This window comes from Myxine glutinosa, chromosome 2 (genome assembly GCF_964187855.1).
Source record: "Myxine glutinosa chromosome 2, kmMyxGlut1.1, whole genome shotgun sequence".
NCBI lineage: Eukaryota > Metazoa > Chordata > Myxini > Myxiniformes > Myxinidae > Myxine > Myxine glutinosa.
This window is the reverse complement of record NC_136262.1, coordinates 33,552,201-33,573,574: the sequence shown is the minus strand read 5'-3', so window position 1 is coordinate 33,573,574 and position 21,374 is coordinate 33,552,201. Positions and strand designations below refer to the sequence as shown.

Here is a 21,374-nt window from a genome sequence, read left to right as displayed (position 1 = left end):
TAGCTATGTGAAAACTAATATTAAATTATGACTGATTAGTGTGTGTGTTGAAGGATCATGTAATAGTATAATATGAAATATAAATTTTCCTTACTTGCTGTAGGTAGGGAAGTGTTTTAGGCACTTACAAAAAAATTGAAAAAAAGGAAACAAATTGATTTCTTCAAAATGCCAACAGGATTAGAACATCACCAGTGAACACCGGGCACTCCTGCTAATTATTAAATAAAAAAAGAAACAAATTGATTTCTTCAAAATGCCAACAGGATTACAACATCACCAGTGAACACCGGATACTCCTGCTAATTATTAAATAAAAAAGAAACAAATTGATTTCTTCAAAATGCGAACAGGATTAGAACATCACAAGTGAACACCAGGTACTCCTGCTAATTATTAAATAAAAAAGGAAACAAATTGATTTCTTCAAAATGCCAACAGGATTAGAACATCACCAGTGAACACCAGGTACTCCTGCTAATTATTAAATAAAAAAGAAACAAATTGATTTCTTCAAAATGCCAACAGGATTAGAACATCACCAGTGAACACCGGATACTCCTGCTAATTATTAAATAAAAAAAGAAACAAATTGATTTCTTCAAAATGCGAACAGGATTAGAACATCACCAGTGAACACCGGATACTCCTGCTAATTATTAAATAAAAAAAGAAACAAATTGATTTCTTCAAAATGCCAACAGGATTAGAACATCACCAGTGAACACCGGGTACTCCTGCTAATTATTAAATAAAAAAAGAAACAAATTGATTTCTTCAAAATGCGAACAGGATTAGAACATCACCAGTGAACACCGGGTATTCCTGCTAATTATTAAATAAAAAAAGAAACAAATTGATTTCTTCAAAATGCCAACAGGATTAGAACATCACCAGTGAACACCGGGTACTCCTGCTAATTATTAAATAAAAAAGGAAACAAATTGATTTCTTCAAAATTCCAACAGGATTAGAACATCACCAGTGAACACCGGGTATTCCTGCTAATTATTAAATAAAAAAGAAACAAATTGATTTCTTCAAAATGCGAACAGGATTAGAACATCACCAGTGAACACCAGGTACTCCTGCTAATTATTAAATAAATAAAGAAACAAATTGATTTCTTCAAAATTCCAACAGGATTAGAACATCACCAGTGAACACCGGGTACTCCTGCTAATTATTAAATAAAAAGGAAACAAATTGATTTCTTCAAAATTCCAACAGGATTAGAACATCACCAGTGAACACCGGGTACTCCTGCTAATTATTAAATAAAAAGGAAACAAATTGATTTCTTCAAAATGCCAACAGGATTAGAACATCACCAGTGAACACCGGGTACTCCTGCTAATTATTAAATAAAAAAAGAAACAAATTGATTTCTTCAAAATTCCAACAGGATTAGAACATCACCAGTGAACACCGGGTACTCCTGCTAATTATTAAATAAAAAGGAAACAAATTGATTTCTTCAAAATGCCAACAGGATTAGAACATCACCAGTGAACACCGGGTACTCCTGCTAATTATTAAATAAATAAAGAAACAAATTGATTTCTTCAAAATGCCAACAGGATTAGAACATCACCAGTGAACACCGGGTACTCCTGCTAATTATTAAATAAAAAGGAAACAAATTGATTTCTTCAAAATTCCAACAGGATTAGAACATCACCAGTGAACACCGGGTACTCCTGCTAATTATTAAATAAAAAGGAAACAAATTGATTTCTTCAAAATGCCAACAGGATTAGAACATCACCAGTGAACACTGGGTACTCCTGCTAATTATTAAATAAAAAGGAAACAAATTGATTTCTTCAAAATGCCAACAGGATTAGAACATCACCAGTGAACACCAGGTACTCCTGCTAATTATTAAATAAAAAGGAAACAAATTGATTTCTTCAAAATGCCAACAGGATTAGAACATCACCAGTGAACACCGGGTACTCCTGCTAATTATTAAATAAAAAGGAAACAAATTGATTTCTTCAAAATGCCAACAGGATTAGAACATCACCAGTGAACACCGGGTACTCCTGCTAATTATTAAATAAAAAGGAAACAAATTGATTTCTTCAAAATTCCAACAGGATTAGAACATCACCAGTGAACACCGGGTATTCCTGCTAATTATTAAATAAAAAAAGAAACAAATTGATTTCTTCAAAATGCCAACAGGATTAGAACATCACCAGTGAACACCGGATACTCCTGCTAATTATTAAATAAAAAAGGAAACAAATTGATTTCTTCAAAATGCCAACAGGATTAGAACATCACCAGTGAACACCACGTACTCCTGCTAATTATTAAATAAATAAAGAAACAAATTGATTTCTTCAAAATTCCAACAGGATTAGAACATCACCAGTGAACACCGGGTACTCCTGCTAATTATTAAATAAAAAGGAAACAAATTGATTTCTTCAAAATGCCAACAGGATTAGAACATCACCAGTGAACACCACGTACTCCTGCTAATTATTAAATAAATAAAGAAACAAATTGATTTCTTCAAAATGCCAACAGGATTAGAACATCACCAGTGAACACCGGGTACTCCTGCTAATTATTAAATAAAAAAGGAAACAAATTGATTTCTTCAAAATGCCAACAGGATTAGAACATCACCAGTGAACACCGGGTACTCCTGCTAATTATTAAATAAAAAGGAAACAAATTGATTTCTTCAAAATGCCAACAGGATTAGAACATCACCAGTGAACACCACGTACTCCTGCTAATTATTAAATAAATAAAGAAACAAATTGATTTCTTCAAAATGCCAACAGGATTAGAACATCACCAGTGAACACCGGGTACTCCTGCTAATTATTAAATAAAAAGGAAACAAATTGATTTCTTCAAAATGCCAACAGGATTAGAACATCACCAGTGAACACCGGGTATTCCTGCTAATTATTAAATAAAAAGGAAACAAATTGATTTCTTCAAAATTCCAACAGGATTAGAACATCACCAGTGAACACCGGGCACTCCTGCTAATTATTAAATAAAAAGGAAACAAATTGATTTCTTCAAAATGCGAACAGGATTAGAACATCACCAGTGAACACCGGGTACTCCTGCTAATTATTAAATAAAAAAGGAAAAAAATTGATTTCTTCAAAATGCGAACAGGATTAGAACATCACCAGTGAACACCGGGCACTCCTGCTAATTATTAAATAAAAAGGAAACAAATTGATTTCTTCAAAATGCGAACAGGATTAGAACATCACCAGTGAACACCGGGCACTCCTGCTAATTATTAAATAAAAAGGAAACAAATTGATTTCTTCAAAATGCCAACAGGATTAGAACATCACCAGTGAACACCGGATACTCCTGCTAATTATTAAATAAAAAGGAAACAAATTGATTTCTTCAAAATGCCAACAGGATTAGAACATCACCAGTGAACACCGGGTACTCCTGCTAATTATTAAATTAAAAAAAGAACAAATTTCGAAAATAAACGCTTTAACATTAAAAAGAACATCATATTCCTTACGAACATCTCCGATGATTTATCGTGACATTTCCTGAGATTTTCATCAAATCTCATGAGAAATGAATGGTGGGTGTAGTAAGGGTGGTCACATCACCCTGAGATGGAACATCGGAACGATGGTTTATCTGTTTGAACTACACTTTTAACATTAGCTTGAGGAAGGAAATGCAATTGGTTAAACATCATGAAAGCAGAGAAACCTTGTGTAACCAAAAAGGACATTCACTCAGCAAGAAAGAAAACAACATCTCGCTCTGGCTCCCATTTTTTTTCCATTTGTATCATCGCTTGTAGTGTTTTGATTGATTGAGAAACTTACTGCATCACTTCTAACCTTAACGTTGTGTGGTTCGGCCGAGAGATTCGAGAAACAATGTCTTGACAACTCTATTGATAAGGAAAGTAAATATTTGTGGTGGATATAGATCATGGATGCAATGATAAATACTGTTGAGAACACGAGATACAGGAAGAGTGGGCAATCTATCGCCGGCATCTTGGCGAAATTACAAATTCCTGCTCCAACCTACAGGGGGCACTGTATCGGGGGCTCAGCTTTGCTCCCCATCCCCTTCCCCCCTGCTCCCACCAGCAAATTATGCTACCGGTCGACAGGTGCTGCAAACGAAAGAAGAATATGAGCTCCAGGAGCATACAGGTGCATCAATATTAGGGTTGAATCTATGGGGCGGATCGAAAGTTTGTTCGACCCACCACCTCCTCTTCCTCAAAACGTTTGTTTTTTTAATTGCAAATAAATAAGGTTGTTGCTGTGAAATGGACTTCGAGTTATGTGGATCAAGATGCCCTTGGCAGGAAGTGTTATGCAAGATGATCTCCCCCAAGCCCCTCCACGCATCTCCTCCTCGCTCTGAGTTGGCGAGTTACATGTTCCGTATGCTGAACATCTGCACCTGTGGGCTCTCTGGCTGGCAGTATAGTAGGCAATTTAAAATGGGAGAGGTTCAGCATACTGAACAAAATAAATCAAAACGATGTACAATATATATTCAAGGTGGAAGAGGGCATGTCACCCAAACCTTCTTGCCAGTGGGCATCTTTCATTGGTGGCATATTATCCAGGTTCTACCAACTCGTTAATTTCATTGCTGCCATTGGGGAACTTTATATGCTGAATTGTGCTTAAAAATACACTATCTGGTTATCTGTATCTATACATCACGTTTGTATTCTTGTGGTTTCACATTACCCATTATCTGGGTCAACTAGTCAATATAATTCAATCCATTCTTGCCCTACATTACTCTAAATGCAATGGAAGAGCAACATTTATGTTCTGCGTTTAATTTATTCACTAACTTTTCGCACCTGTTCATCACAACTTGATGAACACGATGCAGAGTTGTGTGGATTTAGTGGGAAAAGGCATGTTTTGAGTGCTTTGAAGATGGAAAAGCAGGCAGACTGTTGCACCCCCACATTTACATTCCTCGCACACCCTCTCTCCTTGCCCCCAAATACACTAACAATTTGTGCAAACGTTCCCCTCCCTGGCAACGCCGGGTACTTCTGCTAGTTAACCATAAAGCGAACACCAGGCTTTATAAATGTGTGTATATTTATACACATATATATGTACACTGCCTATAGAAAGTCCACACCCCCTTTCAAAAATTTCACCTTTTGTTGCCTTATAGTCTGGAATGAAAATGCATTAAATCTTCATTAACATTAACAATGCTTCACCTGTGTTACACTGTAGTGATTCTGATTATTTCAGCATAAAATCAGCTGTTTCTGTCAGTTTCCTCTGCGTGGTAGTGCATTTCACAGCAAAGACTCAACCATGAGCACCAAGGAGCTTTCCAAAGATAAAGGATAACGTTGTGGAAAGGCACAGACCAGGGGATGGGTATAAAAATATTTCAAAGGCCTTGAATATCCCTTGGAGCACAGTCAAGACAATCATCAAGAAGTGGAAGGTGTATGGTACCACCAAGATCCTGCCGAGATCAGACCATCCCTCCAAACTGGATGACCAAGAAAGGAAAAGACTGATCAGAGAGGCCAGAAAGAGGCCAATGACAACTTTGAAAGAGCTACAGCTTTTATGGCAAAGACTGGTCACTGTGTACATGTAACAACAATATCCCAAACCCTCCACAAAACTGGCCTGTACAGTAGGGTGGCAAGAAGGAAACCATTACTCGACAAAACCCACCTTGAGTTCTGTTTGAGGTATGAGATATCTGGGCAACCCCTGCCATCTGAGATATCTGGGCAACCCCTGCAATCTGAGATATCTGGGCCTCCAACCAAGATATTCTAGTTTTGTATTTTTAATTAATTTTCTGAAATTTGTAGAATTTGTTTTTCACTTGGAAGTTGTGGGTTACGATATGTAGATAAAAGGTGGATAAAGTCTGATTTCATGCAATTTAATACCAGGTTATAAGGCAACAAAAGGTGGAAAAGAAAGGGGGTATAGACTTTCTATAGGCACTGTATGTATGTATATATATATGAACAGGATTATAAATACTTAATGGACATATGTGGGAAAATTACACACCAAGACCAGAAATCGAATTCAAGTTCTCTGGTGAACCATACCAATGCTCTGTCATCTGAGCTATCTGATAGCTCAGATGGCAGGGGTCACCCAGATATCTCAGATGGTAGGGGTTGCCCAGATAGCTCAGATGGCAGGGCGCTGGTACGGTTCACCAGAGGACCTGGGTTCAATTCCTGGTCTGGGCACGTAATTTTCCCACGTATGCCATTTAAATATATATATATATAAATATATATATATATACTAGCCGAAACCCGTGGAACATCCACGGAAGGGAGGATGTGGTGTATGGATAGAGTGCACCATTATGGATGGCATAGGGGAGCGCTCATGGGATCTTCTTCTTCCGTTAAGCTCCAATTTTTTCTCTTTAAGTTAAGTCCAATCAGTCCTCTCTGCTCGAAGTGCTCAGGCCATGCCTTCCTGCTCTCATACCTTTATTGCCATTCGGTGTAGAAAGGGTTTGACATATCGTTCGTCTGTTTCAGCTCGTTATCTTTAAGCTTCCTTACGTCTCGCCACCTGCTACACCTCTCTGGGTTACGAGGATTTATGCAACGCACCCCGAGTATCGCAACGTCACTCCATTTAACTTTATTAAAATGACGATAAAGACGTTTCCTTATATATCCTAATTTAAAATGTACAAGGGAATAAAAAGACCATTTGGTTCACACCACCCATGTTCACACCACTCGACTGTCCAATCAGCGGACGGCTCGCTTCGCCTTCGCCCAGCAGACGCCAATACGATGGCGTCGTAAGATGGCGTCGTATCTGCAGTTAATCGGATGCTTTTGGGCCCCAACGTCGGCTAATTCAGATTTTTCGAGTATGGCTGTAGGTGATAAACAAAGAGCGCGGTTCGTAGATCATAAATCCATTAGTGCCGTGGGCATCGGGTCACTGGGTGCGGCGTAAAAGGGATAACAAAGTCGAGTCCTTACGCTATTATTATATAGATATATATAGATATATATATATATATATATATATATATATATATATATATATATATATATATATATATATATTGTTACGGTTTTGAGAGTGTAAATATAACATCATTAAAGGTTAAAGGTTTGCCCCCATAGTTAGTCCACAAGCAACACGTAGGCCCATTTAGAACATTAGTTATGTCATAGTATGTGTGAGGATAAGGCCATTTCCACTAGTGATACCTGCGTTGTGTAAAGAAATAATAAGCTTAGGTCCCGTTCATTTTGCGGCCACCCTCCAAATCTACCTCGTTGTGCAGCAGCGTTCGCTGCCCTTGGTTTCGCTCAAAACCAGCCAAATGCCACGAGGTAGGCCTGGAAAGGGGGAGGAGCGCGAGGACGAGGTGTGGCCGCATCAAGCAGCACGTCAGAAGGCGGTGACGGTAAGGGCAACAGCCAACCAGGGCTCGGTGGGCATGGCTTGAGAGGGCGCATCGAGCAAGTGCTGGAAGGTTCGCTGAACAAGGCTATATAAGCCTTTGCACAAAGCCCTTGAACAGGACTGCGCGGAGACATCTGATTGTATAAGGACTCGTGCGAGAGGACTGCGCGGAGACGTCTGATTGCATGTGCGAAAGAACTTGTTGGGAGAGCGCGCATGAAAGAGGACTGTCGAGGACTCGCATGTTTGGGCTTGCGCATGACAAAGGATTCGTTGGAAGAGAACTTGCGAGGGATACGCGCATTGTATGAGGACGGTGCTAAAAGGACTTCTGCGGGAGAGGCGCTTTGCCATTGAACCGTATTGGGAGCGCATATAGCCCGGTTCATCTAATATGTACGCGACCGTGGTCGCAAGTAAATCACCCAGCCAGGCTACCCTTTCATCCCGCATTTAGCCCCGTAATTGTCCGATCCGCGCCAACGACCCGCGGGGAGCTTCTGCCGCCCTGACCATCTTCTCCATGGTGCGAGTCGAGGACCGGAGCGGACTGCCTGGACGCCATCATCCCTGGACCATCACCCTGACCATCTGCAATCCCCGTGTGAGTGTCTGAGTGTGAAACGGGCCCGTGTCCTGGGATAAGTTAAGACTGTATTAAGCTGCACTGTGTGTTCTTCTTCTCCTTCCTGTACAAATTGTGAATAAACCAATCTGTTCTTCCTGTCTTTCCTGATTCGACCGTATCAGTGTTTTCCTCTATTGGGTAAGCATGGCACGATTCGGAACTGCTCAGATCGGGTTTAGTCCTTGTTAACGGCTCAGATCACGGTTCGCTATCGCTCGGCGTTTCCACCTACAACCGTGATTCGGGCGGGGTTTATTTCCTTGCTTCCTGGGCGGCGTTGGTACTTAAGTAATAGGAATTCGGCCTACCACCCTATTCAACGCCGTCCGGAAGGAACGTCATAGCCCCAGATCACGTCGGCTAGTAAAAGACAAGGGGACTAATCCCCCCTTGGTAAGGCGGAAAGGCCGACGAGGAGATCTGCAACAATATATATATTGCTGCGGTTTTGAGATTGGCACATTGAAGTCATTAAAGGTTAAAGGTTTGCCCCCCCCCCATAGTTAGTCACACAAGCAACATATAGGCCCATTTTTAGTATAGTTATGTCTTAGTATGTGTAAGAATAGGCCATTTCCTCTCTTAGTACCTGCGTTGTGTAAAGACAGGAGAATATGCCTTACAATCACTTTGCTCCAACCTCCATTCTACCTCTATGGGCGCAATCCATCCCGCGCCCCATTTGGCTGTTCTCTAGTCAAGTTAACACGAGGCAGGGCCTCGAAAGGTGAAGGAGGGTTGAGCTCGGCGCGGCAGTGGGGACGGTAAGAATGAACCAGCCAATCGGAGCTCGAGCGGCATGGCATGAGAGGGCGTGGTGAAGCGCGTCTGGTGAGTTCCAGAGGGTTCTAAGGGCGTGGCAATAAAACCCTTTGCGCGAGGCCCCCACCTCAGTTATGAGAAGGGAGAGGAGCTCGTCAAGTTTGTGAGAGAGTTATGAGAAGGGAGAGGCGCTCATCAGTTGCAGTACCAGGGTTATGGGAGAGGTGCGCTGAAGTGACTTTTGAGTACGGAGGAAGGAGACGCGGTTGACGGGAATCACCCGCGCTGAATGAACCTCGTTACGTGGAATACATGGGCGCAGACAGGGCATTGTTAACTCACGCAGTTCGGCCAAAGCGAGTGAACGCGGCTGAGTAACCGCCAGCCACGCACAGTCCGCCTTCTACCGTTCGCCCCGAGATTATCCGCTTTGTTCGAGCGACACGATACGCGGTCCTGCTTTCGCCTACCTCCATCTTCGTGGGACGTGCCGGGGACCGTGGAGAGTGATACGGAGCCGATCCTGTACGACCACTGCGGCGCTGGTGAACATCATCCTGCTCATCTGCAATCCCTGTGTGAGTGTGTGTGTGAGACAGGCCCATTTGTCCTGGGGTATTAAGAGTAAGACTGCTTAAGGATTTCCCTGTGTCTCTTCGTCCTGTGCTGTAAATACGTGCAATCACAATTAAACATATTTGTTCTTCCTTTTCTTCCAATTCGATCGCCTTTGTGATTTGTCCATTGACTAAGCATGGTACGAATAAGATCGCTCCAATCGGGTATAGTAACGAATAATAGTGCGGATCACGTGTACGCAAACCGCTCGGCGTATCACCATCACACGTGGTTCGTGCGAGGCTTATTTCCTCGCTTCCGGGGCAGCGCTAGTACTTAGGTAACAGCGAATTTGGTCCTGAAACCCTATTTAGTGCTGTACGGAAGGGATGTAATAGGTCTCGGGTCGCGCCAGTTCAGTAAAGACAAGGGGATTAATCCCCCCTTGATAAGGGGAGAGGCCGGCGGCAGATCCACAACAATATATATATATATATATATATATATATATATATATATATATATATATATATATATATATATGTATATATATATATATATATATATATATATATATATATATATATATATATATGTGTGTGTGTGTGTGTGTGTGTGTGTGTGTGTATTACAGTTAATGTGGAAAGGAGCAATCTAAATTAAAGCAGAAGTGCATACGGACTCACACACTCACCTGACACACAGACCATGGCCATGGCCTCTCCCTTTGGAGCGACGTTAACTATCATCAGCATGACATTCACTGTCAGTAAGGAGTTCCCTATTGTACGGTACAAGAGTGGGAGGATCACGAGTGCGATTTCTGGAACTAAGTTAGCTCTTTCAGGCACCCAAAATTACAGGTATGTTAATTACATTTGGAGTTAAAGCCAGTTATGTTATCTAGAGTAACACATTTGTAGACCCATCATGTATAATTGAGATCCCGATGTTTAAAGGGTTAAAACCTTGATGGTGCCATGGTATTCAGCTCATGAACTAGTCTGCCATAAAGAAGGAACTTGAACACAGGAGGAGGCCATTCAGCCCATGAAGCCTGCTCTACATCGACAACATATCAATACAAATCAATAGTTTATCAAGTTAAACTCACTGGGGTGTGTGTGGGTGGATGGGAGTAATGGGGTAAACACAAACATCACCAGGGTGTTTTATCCCTATATATAATATGACCAAAAAATATTCTTAAACCTTTATCCGTATGGCCACATTTGCTCATTTTATCCGTTTATTTATCTGTACCTCTTCTCATCACTACATTTCAAGTGCACTGTCCTATAATATTACAGTAACGCATATAGGCATATTTGGGTATGGTTTGTAAGACTGTACAATATACAACTATATGCATCAATATAACCATGTGGATCTATACGAGTTTACGTGTTTATATAAAACACCAGGTAGATTGACTCGACCTGTCATCCTTTAATTATGTTAAATGCAAGTCATACTGTATGAACAATGTTCATATGAGCATATGTATTGTATTGAATGTATTGACTATAGTGTCCATATGAGCATATGTATTGACATGGCCATATGTATCAGGCTGACAAGATGGCCGAGAGGTACACACACTCATCTCAAGGCTGTCTAGCCTGGGTTTGAATCCCAACCCAGCTTAAAACTGTCGTCCTGGTGTTTCACAGGCAGGGTGATTCATCAATGTGTGTGCTGGCCCTCGGATGGACGTTAAATTGGGCATCCCGTCTACCGGCATTAGTTGGTGGACATTGAAGATCCGACGGTGTCCTTCGCGAAGAGTAGGCGAGCTATCGCCGGCACCCTGAACAAATTACAAATGCCTGCCCAACCTACAGGGGGCACTGTATAAGCAGCACAGCCCATCCCGAGCCAATGATGCAGCCCAGCAGCCTTGTGCTGCATATGTGCTGCATACCATATATATATTTAACCATACATGTCTATACGACCCCAGTGTGTCTATGATCAGATGTGTTAACATGAACATATGTCTCTTTGACGACATGAGCATATGTGTTTATATGGCCATGTATAACTATATGTGTCGACATGAGCATATGTGTTTGTTTATATGGCCATGTATGACTATATGTGTCGACATGAGCATATGTGTTTATATAGCCATGTATGACTATATGTGTCTACATGAGCATATGTATTTATATGGCCAAGTATGACTATATGTGTCTACATGAGCATATGTGTCTATCTGGCCATGTATGACTATATGAGTCGACATGAGCATATGTGTTTATATGGCCATGTATGACTATATGTGTCGACATGAGCATATGTGTTTATATGGCCATGTATGACTATATGACTCTACATGAGCATATGTGTTTATATGGCCATGTATGACTATATGAGTCAAATGAGCATATGTGTTTATATGACCATGTATGACCATATGAGTCAAATGAGCATATGTGTTTATATGGCCATGTATGACTATATGAGTCAAATGAGCATATGTGTTTATATGGCCATGTATGAGTATATGAGTCTACATGAGCATATGTGTTCATATGGCCATGTGTGACTATATGTGTCGACATGAGCATATGTGTTTATATGGCCATGTATGACTATATGTGTCTACATGAGCATATGTGTTTATATGGCCATGTATGACTATATGTGTCGACGTTAGCATACGTGTTTATATGGGCATGTACGACTATATGAGTCTAGATGAGCATGTGTGTTTATATGGTCATGTATGACTATATGAGTCTAGATGAGCATATGTGTTTATATGGTGATGTATGACTATATGAGTCTAGATGAGCATATGTGTTTATATAGCCATGTATGACTATATGTGTCGACATGAGCATATGTGTTTATATGGCCATGTATGACTATATGTGTCTACATGAGCATATGTGTTTATATGGCCATGTATGACTATATGACTCTACATGAGCATATGTGTTTATATGGCCATGTATGACTATATGAGTCAAATGAGCATATGTGTTTATATGGCCATGTATGACTATATGAGTCAAATGAGCATATGTGTTTATATGGCCATGTATGACTATATGAGTCTACATGAGCATATGTGTTCATATGGCCATGTGTGACTATATGTGTCGACGTTAGCATATGTGTTTATATGGGCATGTACGACTATATGAGTCTAGATGAGCATGTGTGTTTATATGGTCATGTATGACTATATGAGTCTAGATGAGCATATGTGTTTATATGGTGATGTATGACTATATGAGTCTAGATGAGCATATGTGTTTATATGGCCATGTATGACTATATGTGTCGACATGAGCATATGTGTTTATATGGCCATGCACATATGTGTTTATGTAGTCACTTGCCATTTATGGACATATATAGCCATTTGTTATATGGACATATAGTATAACGTTTATAATAGCCATTTATGGACATTTGAACACTTTTAGGGTCAGGCTAATCATTCCATCGATTATATTGTGAAATTGTGTTAATAAAATCTGGTTTTGTTATCATTTAATTTATAATACGTATGGAAACTGTATGTATGCACATTATTATTGAAATTATAACAGGTTCTGTAACCGACCGATAGACAAACGACAGAGACGAGACCGATTGCGATTGTTCCTCTTTGTAAAACCAAATGAACGGTTCCTTATCAGAATCAAACTGTGTATCGATCGCCTCGGTTCGATGGAATCAAACTGAAAACAACAACCAATCGTCGTTTTTCCAATCATTATAATAAGTTATTTCATTATAATCGATATGAAATGTAAAAAGGAACTCGAATTCAATTATACAATATGATGTGTTAGTGAAGACCAACATGTAAATAAAAACCCCATCACGGTGTACTTTACATGAACACATGGTGGTCCAGCATTCGATACAAGGTACACAGGGTACGAATCCACGTCGCGGTACATTTCCCAGGGAGAGGGAAGCGCCATCAAATTCTTCGGGACGGGATCCAAGGTGGGCGGGTAAGGGGAACGGCCGACGGGGACACCTGTCCGGTGCACACATCAATAAACCCGGTGATAAAGTTTGGTCCAAACTTCGAGAAACTCACCGGCCCTGGCGGCTCAGGCGTGCATGGTCCGTACGGCGGAGTGCGAGAGCGCGGGGCACGGCCCAGCCCCGAAACAGGCGACACATCGACGGGGAAGTCGCGGAGCGGGAAGTGTTCTTAATTCCCTTTTTGTCGCACCGCCCGGCGGACTGCCTTCCCAGCTGATGATGGCGCGCTGCCTTCCTTCCACATTCGCGCGGCACAGACCCTCTCGCTGCGGGGGCGTCCGATGCTTTAGAGTATCTATATCATGTGTATGATATAGATAAGGCGAAATCGGGGCGAGGCGTTGCTCCCTGCGCTTGTCTTCCACCGCTAACCCGCCCCCTCTCTCCTCCATGCACGACTAATGCAGAAGGAAACACATCACGTCCGGCAGGTCCCGCGTGCGAAGCCCTGATAACGGTCCTCGTTACCCACGTGGGCACCGGCCAATCGCGCTCTTCATGGGTGGCACTGGCACCGATTCATGTTCGACTCCGAGATGCTTCCATCACGGTCTCAGCGCATCGTCTCGTACTCGAATAAGTGCCACAGCGCTCTGATCTACGATGCATCTATTTATTACGTACGCATATATATATATAGTTTAGATGTTCACCAACGTACCCTACCCATCCCAAGCCATATGCTATATGCCTAACCCCGCAATACCTCTCACCCAATATATATATATATTATATATATATATATATATATATATATATATATATATATATATTAATAGACGAGCTCCGAGCCTGTTTTCAATAACTTTTATTATTCACCAACAAGGAAACAAGTGGACGAAGTCATAGAGAACCGAGAAATGGTCTTCATAAAGACTAAATTCAGTCTGCGTCAGCGAACAAAGATGATTGTAATTCATTTTCTCAATCGAATGTTGGCATTGGTATACTAATCGCCATGGGAAAGAAGTTGTGGTGACACTTTGGGGGTGAGCCGTTCTTCAAAGTGAGATATACCTATACACATATAGTTACCTGCAAGGGGAGAATCCGGATGCCCCATATTTGGTATTAGTCCAGGGGGGTTATGCCATCCCGTGGGCACTGAATGATTAGAAGATCCCACCTGTCTAAACATGTTATATAGGTACCAGAGAACACAAAAAAAATCATGTTGGCAAATTTGAAAGTGTTGCGGGGGCAGCCATCTTGGATTTCAAAATGGCCGCCATTTAACGTTTATTTCTTTAATAAATCTGGATTCGAATGTGGTATAAAGCTGATTTTGGTGGCAAAACCTACATTTACCATGACAAGGAAGTAGTAAAACATACATCTGACATGATCAGAGTAAGATATATGTGATTGGTGAGCCATACTTATGCCATTTTGAGTAGTGTATCCTTTCGAAAAGAGTTATGTATTGTAATCACTGATCTCTATACTAACTGGATAGGAAGGGAAGCTAATTTTTTGAAGCCATTTGTCCGCCATCTTTGTTCCCCCACGATTCCCCAAAACGAATGTCATTTACCGAAGTAATGAAGGAGCTGGGGCTCCCACGTCGATCGGAAGATTGGACGCGACAAAAAGCTGGAATTCATCCGAGTTGCTTTAATCAAACCAAACACTCAGGCACTCTCTAAAAAGCCCGTTTATCGGGCAGCAATATATATACATATTATCCCGGAGCGTTTGCCCAGGAAAGGCGAGAGGGGGCGTGGCCCAGCGTCCTGGCTGCGGCCTGGCAAGTTGAGGGCGAGCCTGCCCGGGAGTCCTGGACGAGCCCGGCATGGTGATCGCTCCGCGTCCTTGATAGGTGCAAGGCGATTGTGAAAACCCAGCGGTAGCCGCTACACACGTCCCCCCAGAATCGACTTGCACCGGCAGGGTCAATTTGAGGGGGGTCCTGATGACCCGGCCGAAGCGACCCCTGGCGGGTCGTGGTAGGGGGTCCGGTGTGGTGGTGGGCGGTCGAGTGGGGGGCACCGTGGACGGGGGGCGGCCTCAACGCGGCGGAAGGGCCACCCGTGGTGGGTGGTCGACGTCCACGTGCGCCGGCTTGAGGCGGTCCACCGCAATCCGGTCCGACCTGCCGCCGATGTCGATGACGAACGACTTGTCGTCCCGTCGCAGCACCCGGAAGGGCCCGTCGTACGGCGGCCGGAGTGGCCCCCGATGTGCGTCGTGACGCACAAAAACATACTCCGCTGTGCGAAGTGCTGGGGGGACGTAGGACTGGGGGTCACCGTGGTGGGATGTTGGCACGGGGGCAAACCGTCGGGCGGCCTCCTGGAGGTCCGAGCGCTGGTGAGCTGTGGACCAGGGACTGGAAGCGTCGGGCACGAATTCGCCCAGGACGCGTAGCGCCTGGCCATAGACAAGCTCGGCGGTGGATGCCTGGAGGTCCTCCTTGGGGGCCGTGCGGAGGCCCAAAAGGACCCACGGCAGCCGGTCGGCCCAACCGCCATCTTGAAGGCCGGCCATGAGCGCGGCCTTCATGGAGCGGTGGAATCGCTCGCACAACCCGTTTGCTTGGGGGTGGTAGGCCGTAGTACGGTGGAGCTTGACCCCCAGGTTGCGGGCGACCGCGCCCCACAGCTCGGAGGTGAACTGTGGTCCGCGGTCTGACGAGATGTCCGCCGGTGCGCCAAAGCGGGCGACCCAGGTGGCGATGAAAGCCTGCGCCACGTCGGCGGTGGTGGTGGAGACGAGGGGAACGGCCTCCGGCCACCTGGTGGTCCTGTCCACCATGGTGAGCAGGTGTGTGAACCCCCGTGATGGGGGGAGGGGGCCCACCAGATCCACGTTGACGTGGTTGAAACGTCGTTCGGGCATGGTGAAAGGTACCAGCGGGGCCTGGGTGTGTCGGTGGACCTTGGCCCGTTGGCAGGCCGTGCAGGTGCTGGTCCAATCGCGGACGTCCCGACGAAGGCCGTGCCAGACGAATCGCGCCGACACCAGCTTCTGGGAAGCTTTCTGGCCCGGGTGGGAAAGGCCGTGGAGGGAGGCGAAGATGCGGCGTTGCCAGGTGACGGGCACGATGGGGCGAGGCTGGCCTTGGGAGACGTCGCAGAGCAGGACAGTGTCCGCGAAGGGGATGTCGGCCAGGCGGAGGCCCGTGTCCGCCGCCCGGAGGGCTTGCACCGTGGTGTCGGTGGTTTGGTCCGCCGCCATAAGCGCAAAGTCCACGCCCAGGTGGACCGCGTTCGCGCTGGCCCGGGAAAGACAGTTGGCCACGGCGTTGTTTTTGCCGGCGACGTGCCGGATGTCCGTGGTAAACTCCGACACGGCGGAGAGGTGGCGCTGTTGGCGGGCCGACCACGGCTCCGTGACCTTGGCCATGGCGTAAACCAACGGCTTGTGGTCGACGAACGCCGTGAAAGGTCGGCCCTCCAGGAGGTGGCGGAAATGGCGGACGGCCAGGTGTAGACCGAGGAGCTCCCGGTCAAATGTGCTGTATTTGAGCTCGTTCGGCCAGAGCTGCCGGCTGAAAAAAGCGAGTGGCTGCCAAACCCCGTTCACCCATTGCTCATGTACGGCGCCCACCGCGTAGTCGGAGGCATCCGTGGTGAGGGCGATGGGAGCGTTGAGCACTGGGTGAGCGAGCAGTGTTGCGTCGGCGAGGGCCCGCTTTGAGCTTTGGAAGGCCGCATCCATTGCTGCGGACCAGGCGATGTCGTGCTTGGCCGGCTTGCCCCGGAGGGCTTCGTAGAGGGGCCGCATGAGTTGAGCAGCGCGGGGCACGAAGCGGTGATAAAAATTCACCATTCCCAGGAATTCCTGCAGGGCCTTTATGGTGCGGGGACGCGGGAACGTGGTGATGGCCTCGACCTTGGTTGGCAGCAGCACGGCCCCGTTCTTGGTGATGTGGTGGCCCCAAAAATCAACGGCCGTCGTGCCGAAGTGGCATTTGGCCGGGTTGACGATGAGGCCGTGCTCGCTGAGGCGCCCGAACAGTGTTCGGAGGTGGAGGAGGTGCTCGGCCTGGGACGTGCTGGCGACGAGGATGTTGTCCAGGTAAACGAAAAGGAATGGCAGGTCACGCAGCACGCCGTCCATCAAGCGCTGGAACGCCTTAGCCGCGTTCTTGAGACCAAACGGCATCCGTAAGAATTCGAATAAGCCGAACGGTGTGATGACTGCCGTTTTAGGGACGTCGGCCGCCCTGACAGGTACCTGGTGATATCCCCGTATGAGATCAATTTTCGAAAAAATGACCCGTCCCGCCAGACGGGCGGAGAAGTCTTGGATATGCGGAATCGGGTACCTGTCGGGGGTGGTAGCGTCATTGAGACGGCGGTAGTCGCCACACGGGCGCCATCCACCCCCCGGCTTTGGCACGATGTGCAGTGGCGAGGCCCACGCGCTATCGGAGCGCCGCACGATGCCGAGGTGCTCCAACGCGTCGAATTCGGCCTTCGCCACGGCGAGCTTGGCTGGGTCGAGGCGGCGGGCCCTGGCGTAGACCGGCGGGCCCGTGGTTGGTATGTGGTGCTCGATCCCATGCCGTACTGCGACGGCCGAAAACGTCGGCCGCGTGAGGGCCGGGAACTCCCTGAGCAGGCGAGCAAACTCGTTCGCCGCCGGGACGGCGCATGCCAGCTCGGTCGGCGCAGAGCTGCTCAATGTGCATACCAGGGAGCTGAAGGTTTCGGCGTTGATTAAACGACGCCGTTGGACGTCCACCAGCAGTCCGTGTGCACAGAGGAAGTCGGCGCCTAGCAGAGCCATGGGCACGTTTGCGGTTACAAACGTCCAAGCAAAGCGTTGGCCGCCGAAGCAGAGGGTGACGTTGCATGGGCCGAAGGTGCGGATGGTCGATCCGTTGGCTGCAACCAAGGAGGGGCCGCAAACCGCGGACTGCCTGTCCTGGTCAGAGGCGGGTATGACGCTCAGTTGGGCGCCGGTGTCGCACAGGAAGCGCCGTCCGGACGCTTTATCCGTGATGAACAGTAAGTTGCCCGTGTGGCCGGCGCTCATGGCTGGTAATGAACGCCGGCCCGGCCGTTTCCCGGCCTGCCGAAGGTGCACGGGGGTCGGCATGCCCGGGCCTTCTGTCCGAACCTGGCATGATAGTAACACCACGCTTGGTCAGGTGGAGGCCCCGGTCGTCGTGCTGGAGGTGGTCGGCTCGGTGTAGTGGCCGCCAATTGCGTCGGCAGTTCGGTCGTCGACCGTGCCGGGTGCTCGGGCGCCATGGGTGTTGCGTCGGACGGCGGTGGGTCCCATGTCGCCGCTGCGATGCGCTGACCTGCGGCGGAGATCTTGTCGGCTTCTCTGGCAAGGGCCCGGGGATCTGTGATCGTCGTGCTTGCCAGGGCGAGGCGTACCGGGTTAGGCAGCTGACGGAGGAACAGCTCCCGGAACAGGAATGCCGGAGAGTGCTCGCCGAGCAGTGAAAGCATGTAGTCCATTCGCTCGGAAGGGCGCGTGTCGCCGAGCTCGGGCAGGTCGAGCAGACGCCGTGCGCGTTCCGCCGATGGGAGGGCGAAAGCGTCGAGGAGAAGCTTCTTAATCGCGCCGTATTTGTCAGCGGCTGGCGGGCTCTCGAGGAGGCTCAGGGCGCGGGCCGCGGTGGCCGAACCGAGCGCTGCTACCACATGGTGGAAGCGGGTGTCGTCGGCCGTGATGCCTCGCAGGGCGAACAGGGAATCCGCCTGTGCGAACCAAACCGCCGCGTGAGCCTCCCAGAAGGTAGGCAGTTTAAGGGCGACTGCCGTGTCCATGTCGGTAGGTCACCAATGAAGGAGCTGGGGCTCCCACGTCGATCGGAAGAATGGATGTGACAAAAAGCTGGAATTCATCCGAGTTGCTTTAATCAAACCAAACACTCAGGCACTCTCTAAAAAGCCCGTTTATCGGGCAGCAATATATATACATATTATCCCGGAGCGTTTGCCCAGGAAAGGCGAGAGGGGGCGTGGCCCAGCATCCTGGCTGCGGCCTGGCAAGTTGAGGGCGAGCCTGCCCGGGCATGCCCGGGCATGCCCGGGCGTCCCGACCGAGGCCTGGCAAGTTGAGCGCGGGCCTGCCCGGGCGTCCTGGACGAGCCCGGCATGGTGATCGCTCCGCGTCCTTGATAGGTGCAAGGCGATTGTGAAAACCCAGCGGTAGCCCGTACAGTAATGTGATTCCTCCTCTTCATTCAAATCGACCGCTGCGGTTTTTATAACCGTAAGCAGCGTACGATGGCATTTCATCAATCCCAGCAACTACAGACCAATCAGCCTTCTCCCAATTATCAGCAAAGTCATGGAATCCATCATTGCTTCAGATATGAAATCTTTCCTCTTCTCCAATGGCTTGATCTCTGATCATCAATTTGGTTTCAGACCTGGTCACTCTACTCTGGACATGCTGCTTCTGCTTTCTCAACAATGGATGGAGGTCCTCAATGCCAAACAGGAAATTAGAGCTGTCTCCCTTGACATTTCACGTGCCTTCGATACGGTCTGGCACCCTGCTCTGCTCACCAAACTCTCCTCCTTTGGTATCCATGGAAATCTCCACGCATGGCTGGCGGACTTCCTCTCTGGTCGTAGTCAACGTGTGGCCCTGAATGGGTTTCTCTCATCTCCTCTTCCTGTTCAGGCTGGAGTTCCCCAAGGTAGTGTTCTGGGCCCTGTGCTTTTTCTGGTCTTCATCAATGATCTCTCTGACTCTCTTGAAAATCCTCTCTATCTCTTTGCTGACGACTCTACTCTCTGTCGCTCCATTCCTCATCCCTCAGATCGGCAGTCTGCAGCCTCCTCACTCTCTGCAGACCTGGACAAAATCACAGACTGGGCAAACAAATAGAACATGTCTTTCAATCCTGATAAATCTCACACTCTTATGATGTCTCTCCGAAAAGACCGACTGGAAAACCCTCCCATCCACTTTCTGAATAAGCCTCTCCAAGAAGTTCTGTCACTCAAGCTTTTGGGTCTCACTATTCGCCATGATCTTTCCTGGGAAAACCACATTTCAAATCTGGCCTCCAAAGCCAGTCGCCGACTGGGCATCCTCCGTCGTGTGAAGTCCTTCCTTGGCACACCTGAGCTCCTCACCACATGCAAGGCTTTCATCCGCAGCTCTATGGAATACTGCTCTCCCCTCTGGTCTGGTGCTCCTGCCTCACACCTAGCCCATCTTCACGCTGTTGAAACCAAAGCGTTCAGAATCATTGGAATCTCCCACGATGAAGCTAACTCCAAGGGCCTTTCACTCACTCACCGCAGGCAGGTTGGTGGTCTTTCCGTCTTCTACCGACTCCTCTCCGGACTTGCTCCCCCAGCTCTCTCTGGGCTCTGTCCCCCAAATATTCCTACAGGTCGCACAAGATCTGCCTGCAACCCTCTTATGGTTAAACTGCCAAAATCAAGACTTTCTGCTCACCTTCACTCCTTCATTCCTCTTTTCTCCCGCCTCTGGAACAAACTCCCTCACTCTCTTCAATCCCACTCTACCCTCCAGGTCTTTAAAACAGCTGTTCACCACCATCTCTTATCCTCCCCCATCCAAAACCTTGATCTTTTCTACCCCCGCTAATTTCGGTCCCCATGTGTTTTATACCTCTCCCCCCCCCCCCCTCCCCTTCCCACGCCTCCTGCCCCCAAGCCCTCTCCCTCCCACACTTCTCCCTGCTCTCAAATGTTGTGGTTGTGTGCTTCCCCATCTCTCCCCATCTTGGCTTCCGCTCCCTCTTTTGTATATTTTGTTTGTCTGGTTGATTTGTTTGTGAAATAAATGTTAGCTCTTTCACGAGCCTCGATTCAGTATACAAAAAAAAAAGAAAAAAAAAAAAAGAATAAATCCTGTGATAATGCTTTTTCAACCCTAGAACGGATTAAAATCAATTCGGAATGGAATAAAATAAAGTGGGAAGGTGGAATTTTCGTAGGAAATATGCTGATAATTAAATATTAAATTCTTTAAATTCCCTCTAATTAAATATTAAATATTAAATAAATTAAATATTCTAA

The 21,374-nt window shown here is 46.6% G+C and overlaps 1 protein-coding gene and 1 long non-coding RNA gene across 3 annotated transcripts in view; both read right to left on the bottom strand.

The window, feature by feature from the left end:
* Positions 1 to 13,822, bottom strand: part of LOC137421892 (tyrosine-protein kinase HCK) — a 41,837-nt gene extending 28,015 nt beyond the window's left edge. The window contains exon 1 of one of the 2 annotated variants that reach the window (XM_068108401.2): positions 13,460 to 13,822. The gene's annotated coding sequence lies outside the window, so the exon portion shown is untranslated. The remainder of the gene's footprint in view (positions 1 to 13,459) is intronic. The other variant, XM_068108399.2, reaches the window with a different exon arrangement.
* LOC137422652 (uncharacterized) overlaps positions 1 to 21,374 on the bottom strand; it is a 1,758,619-nt gene that overhangs the window by 1,091,104 nt on the left and 646,141 nt on the right. The window lies entirely within an intron of this gene.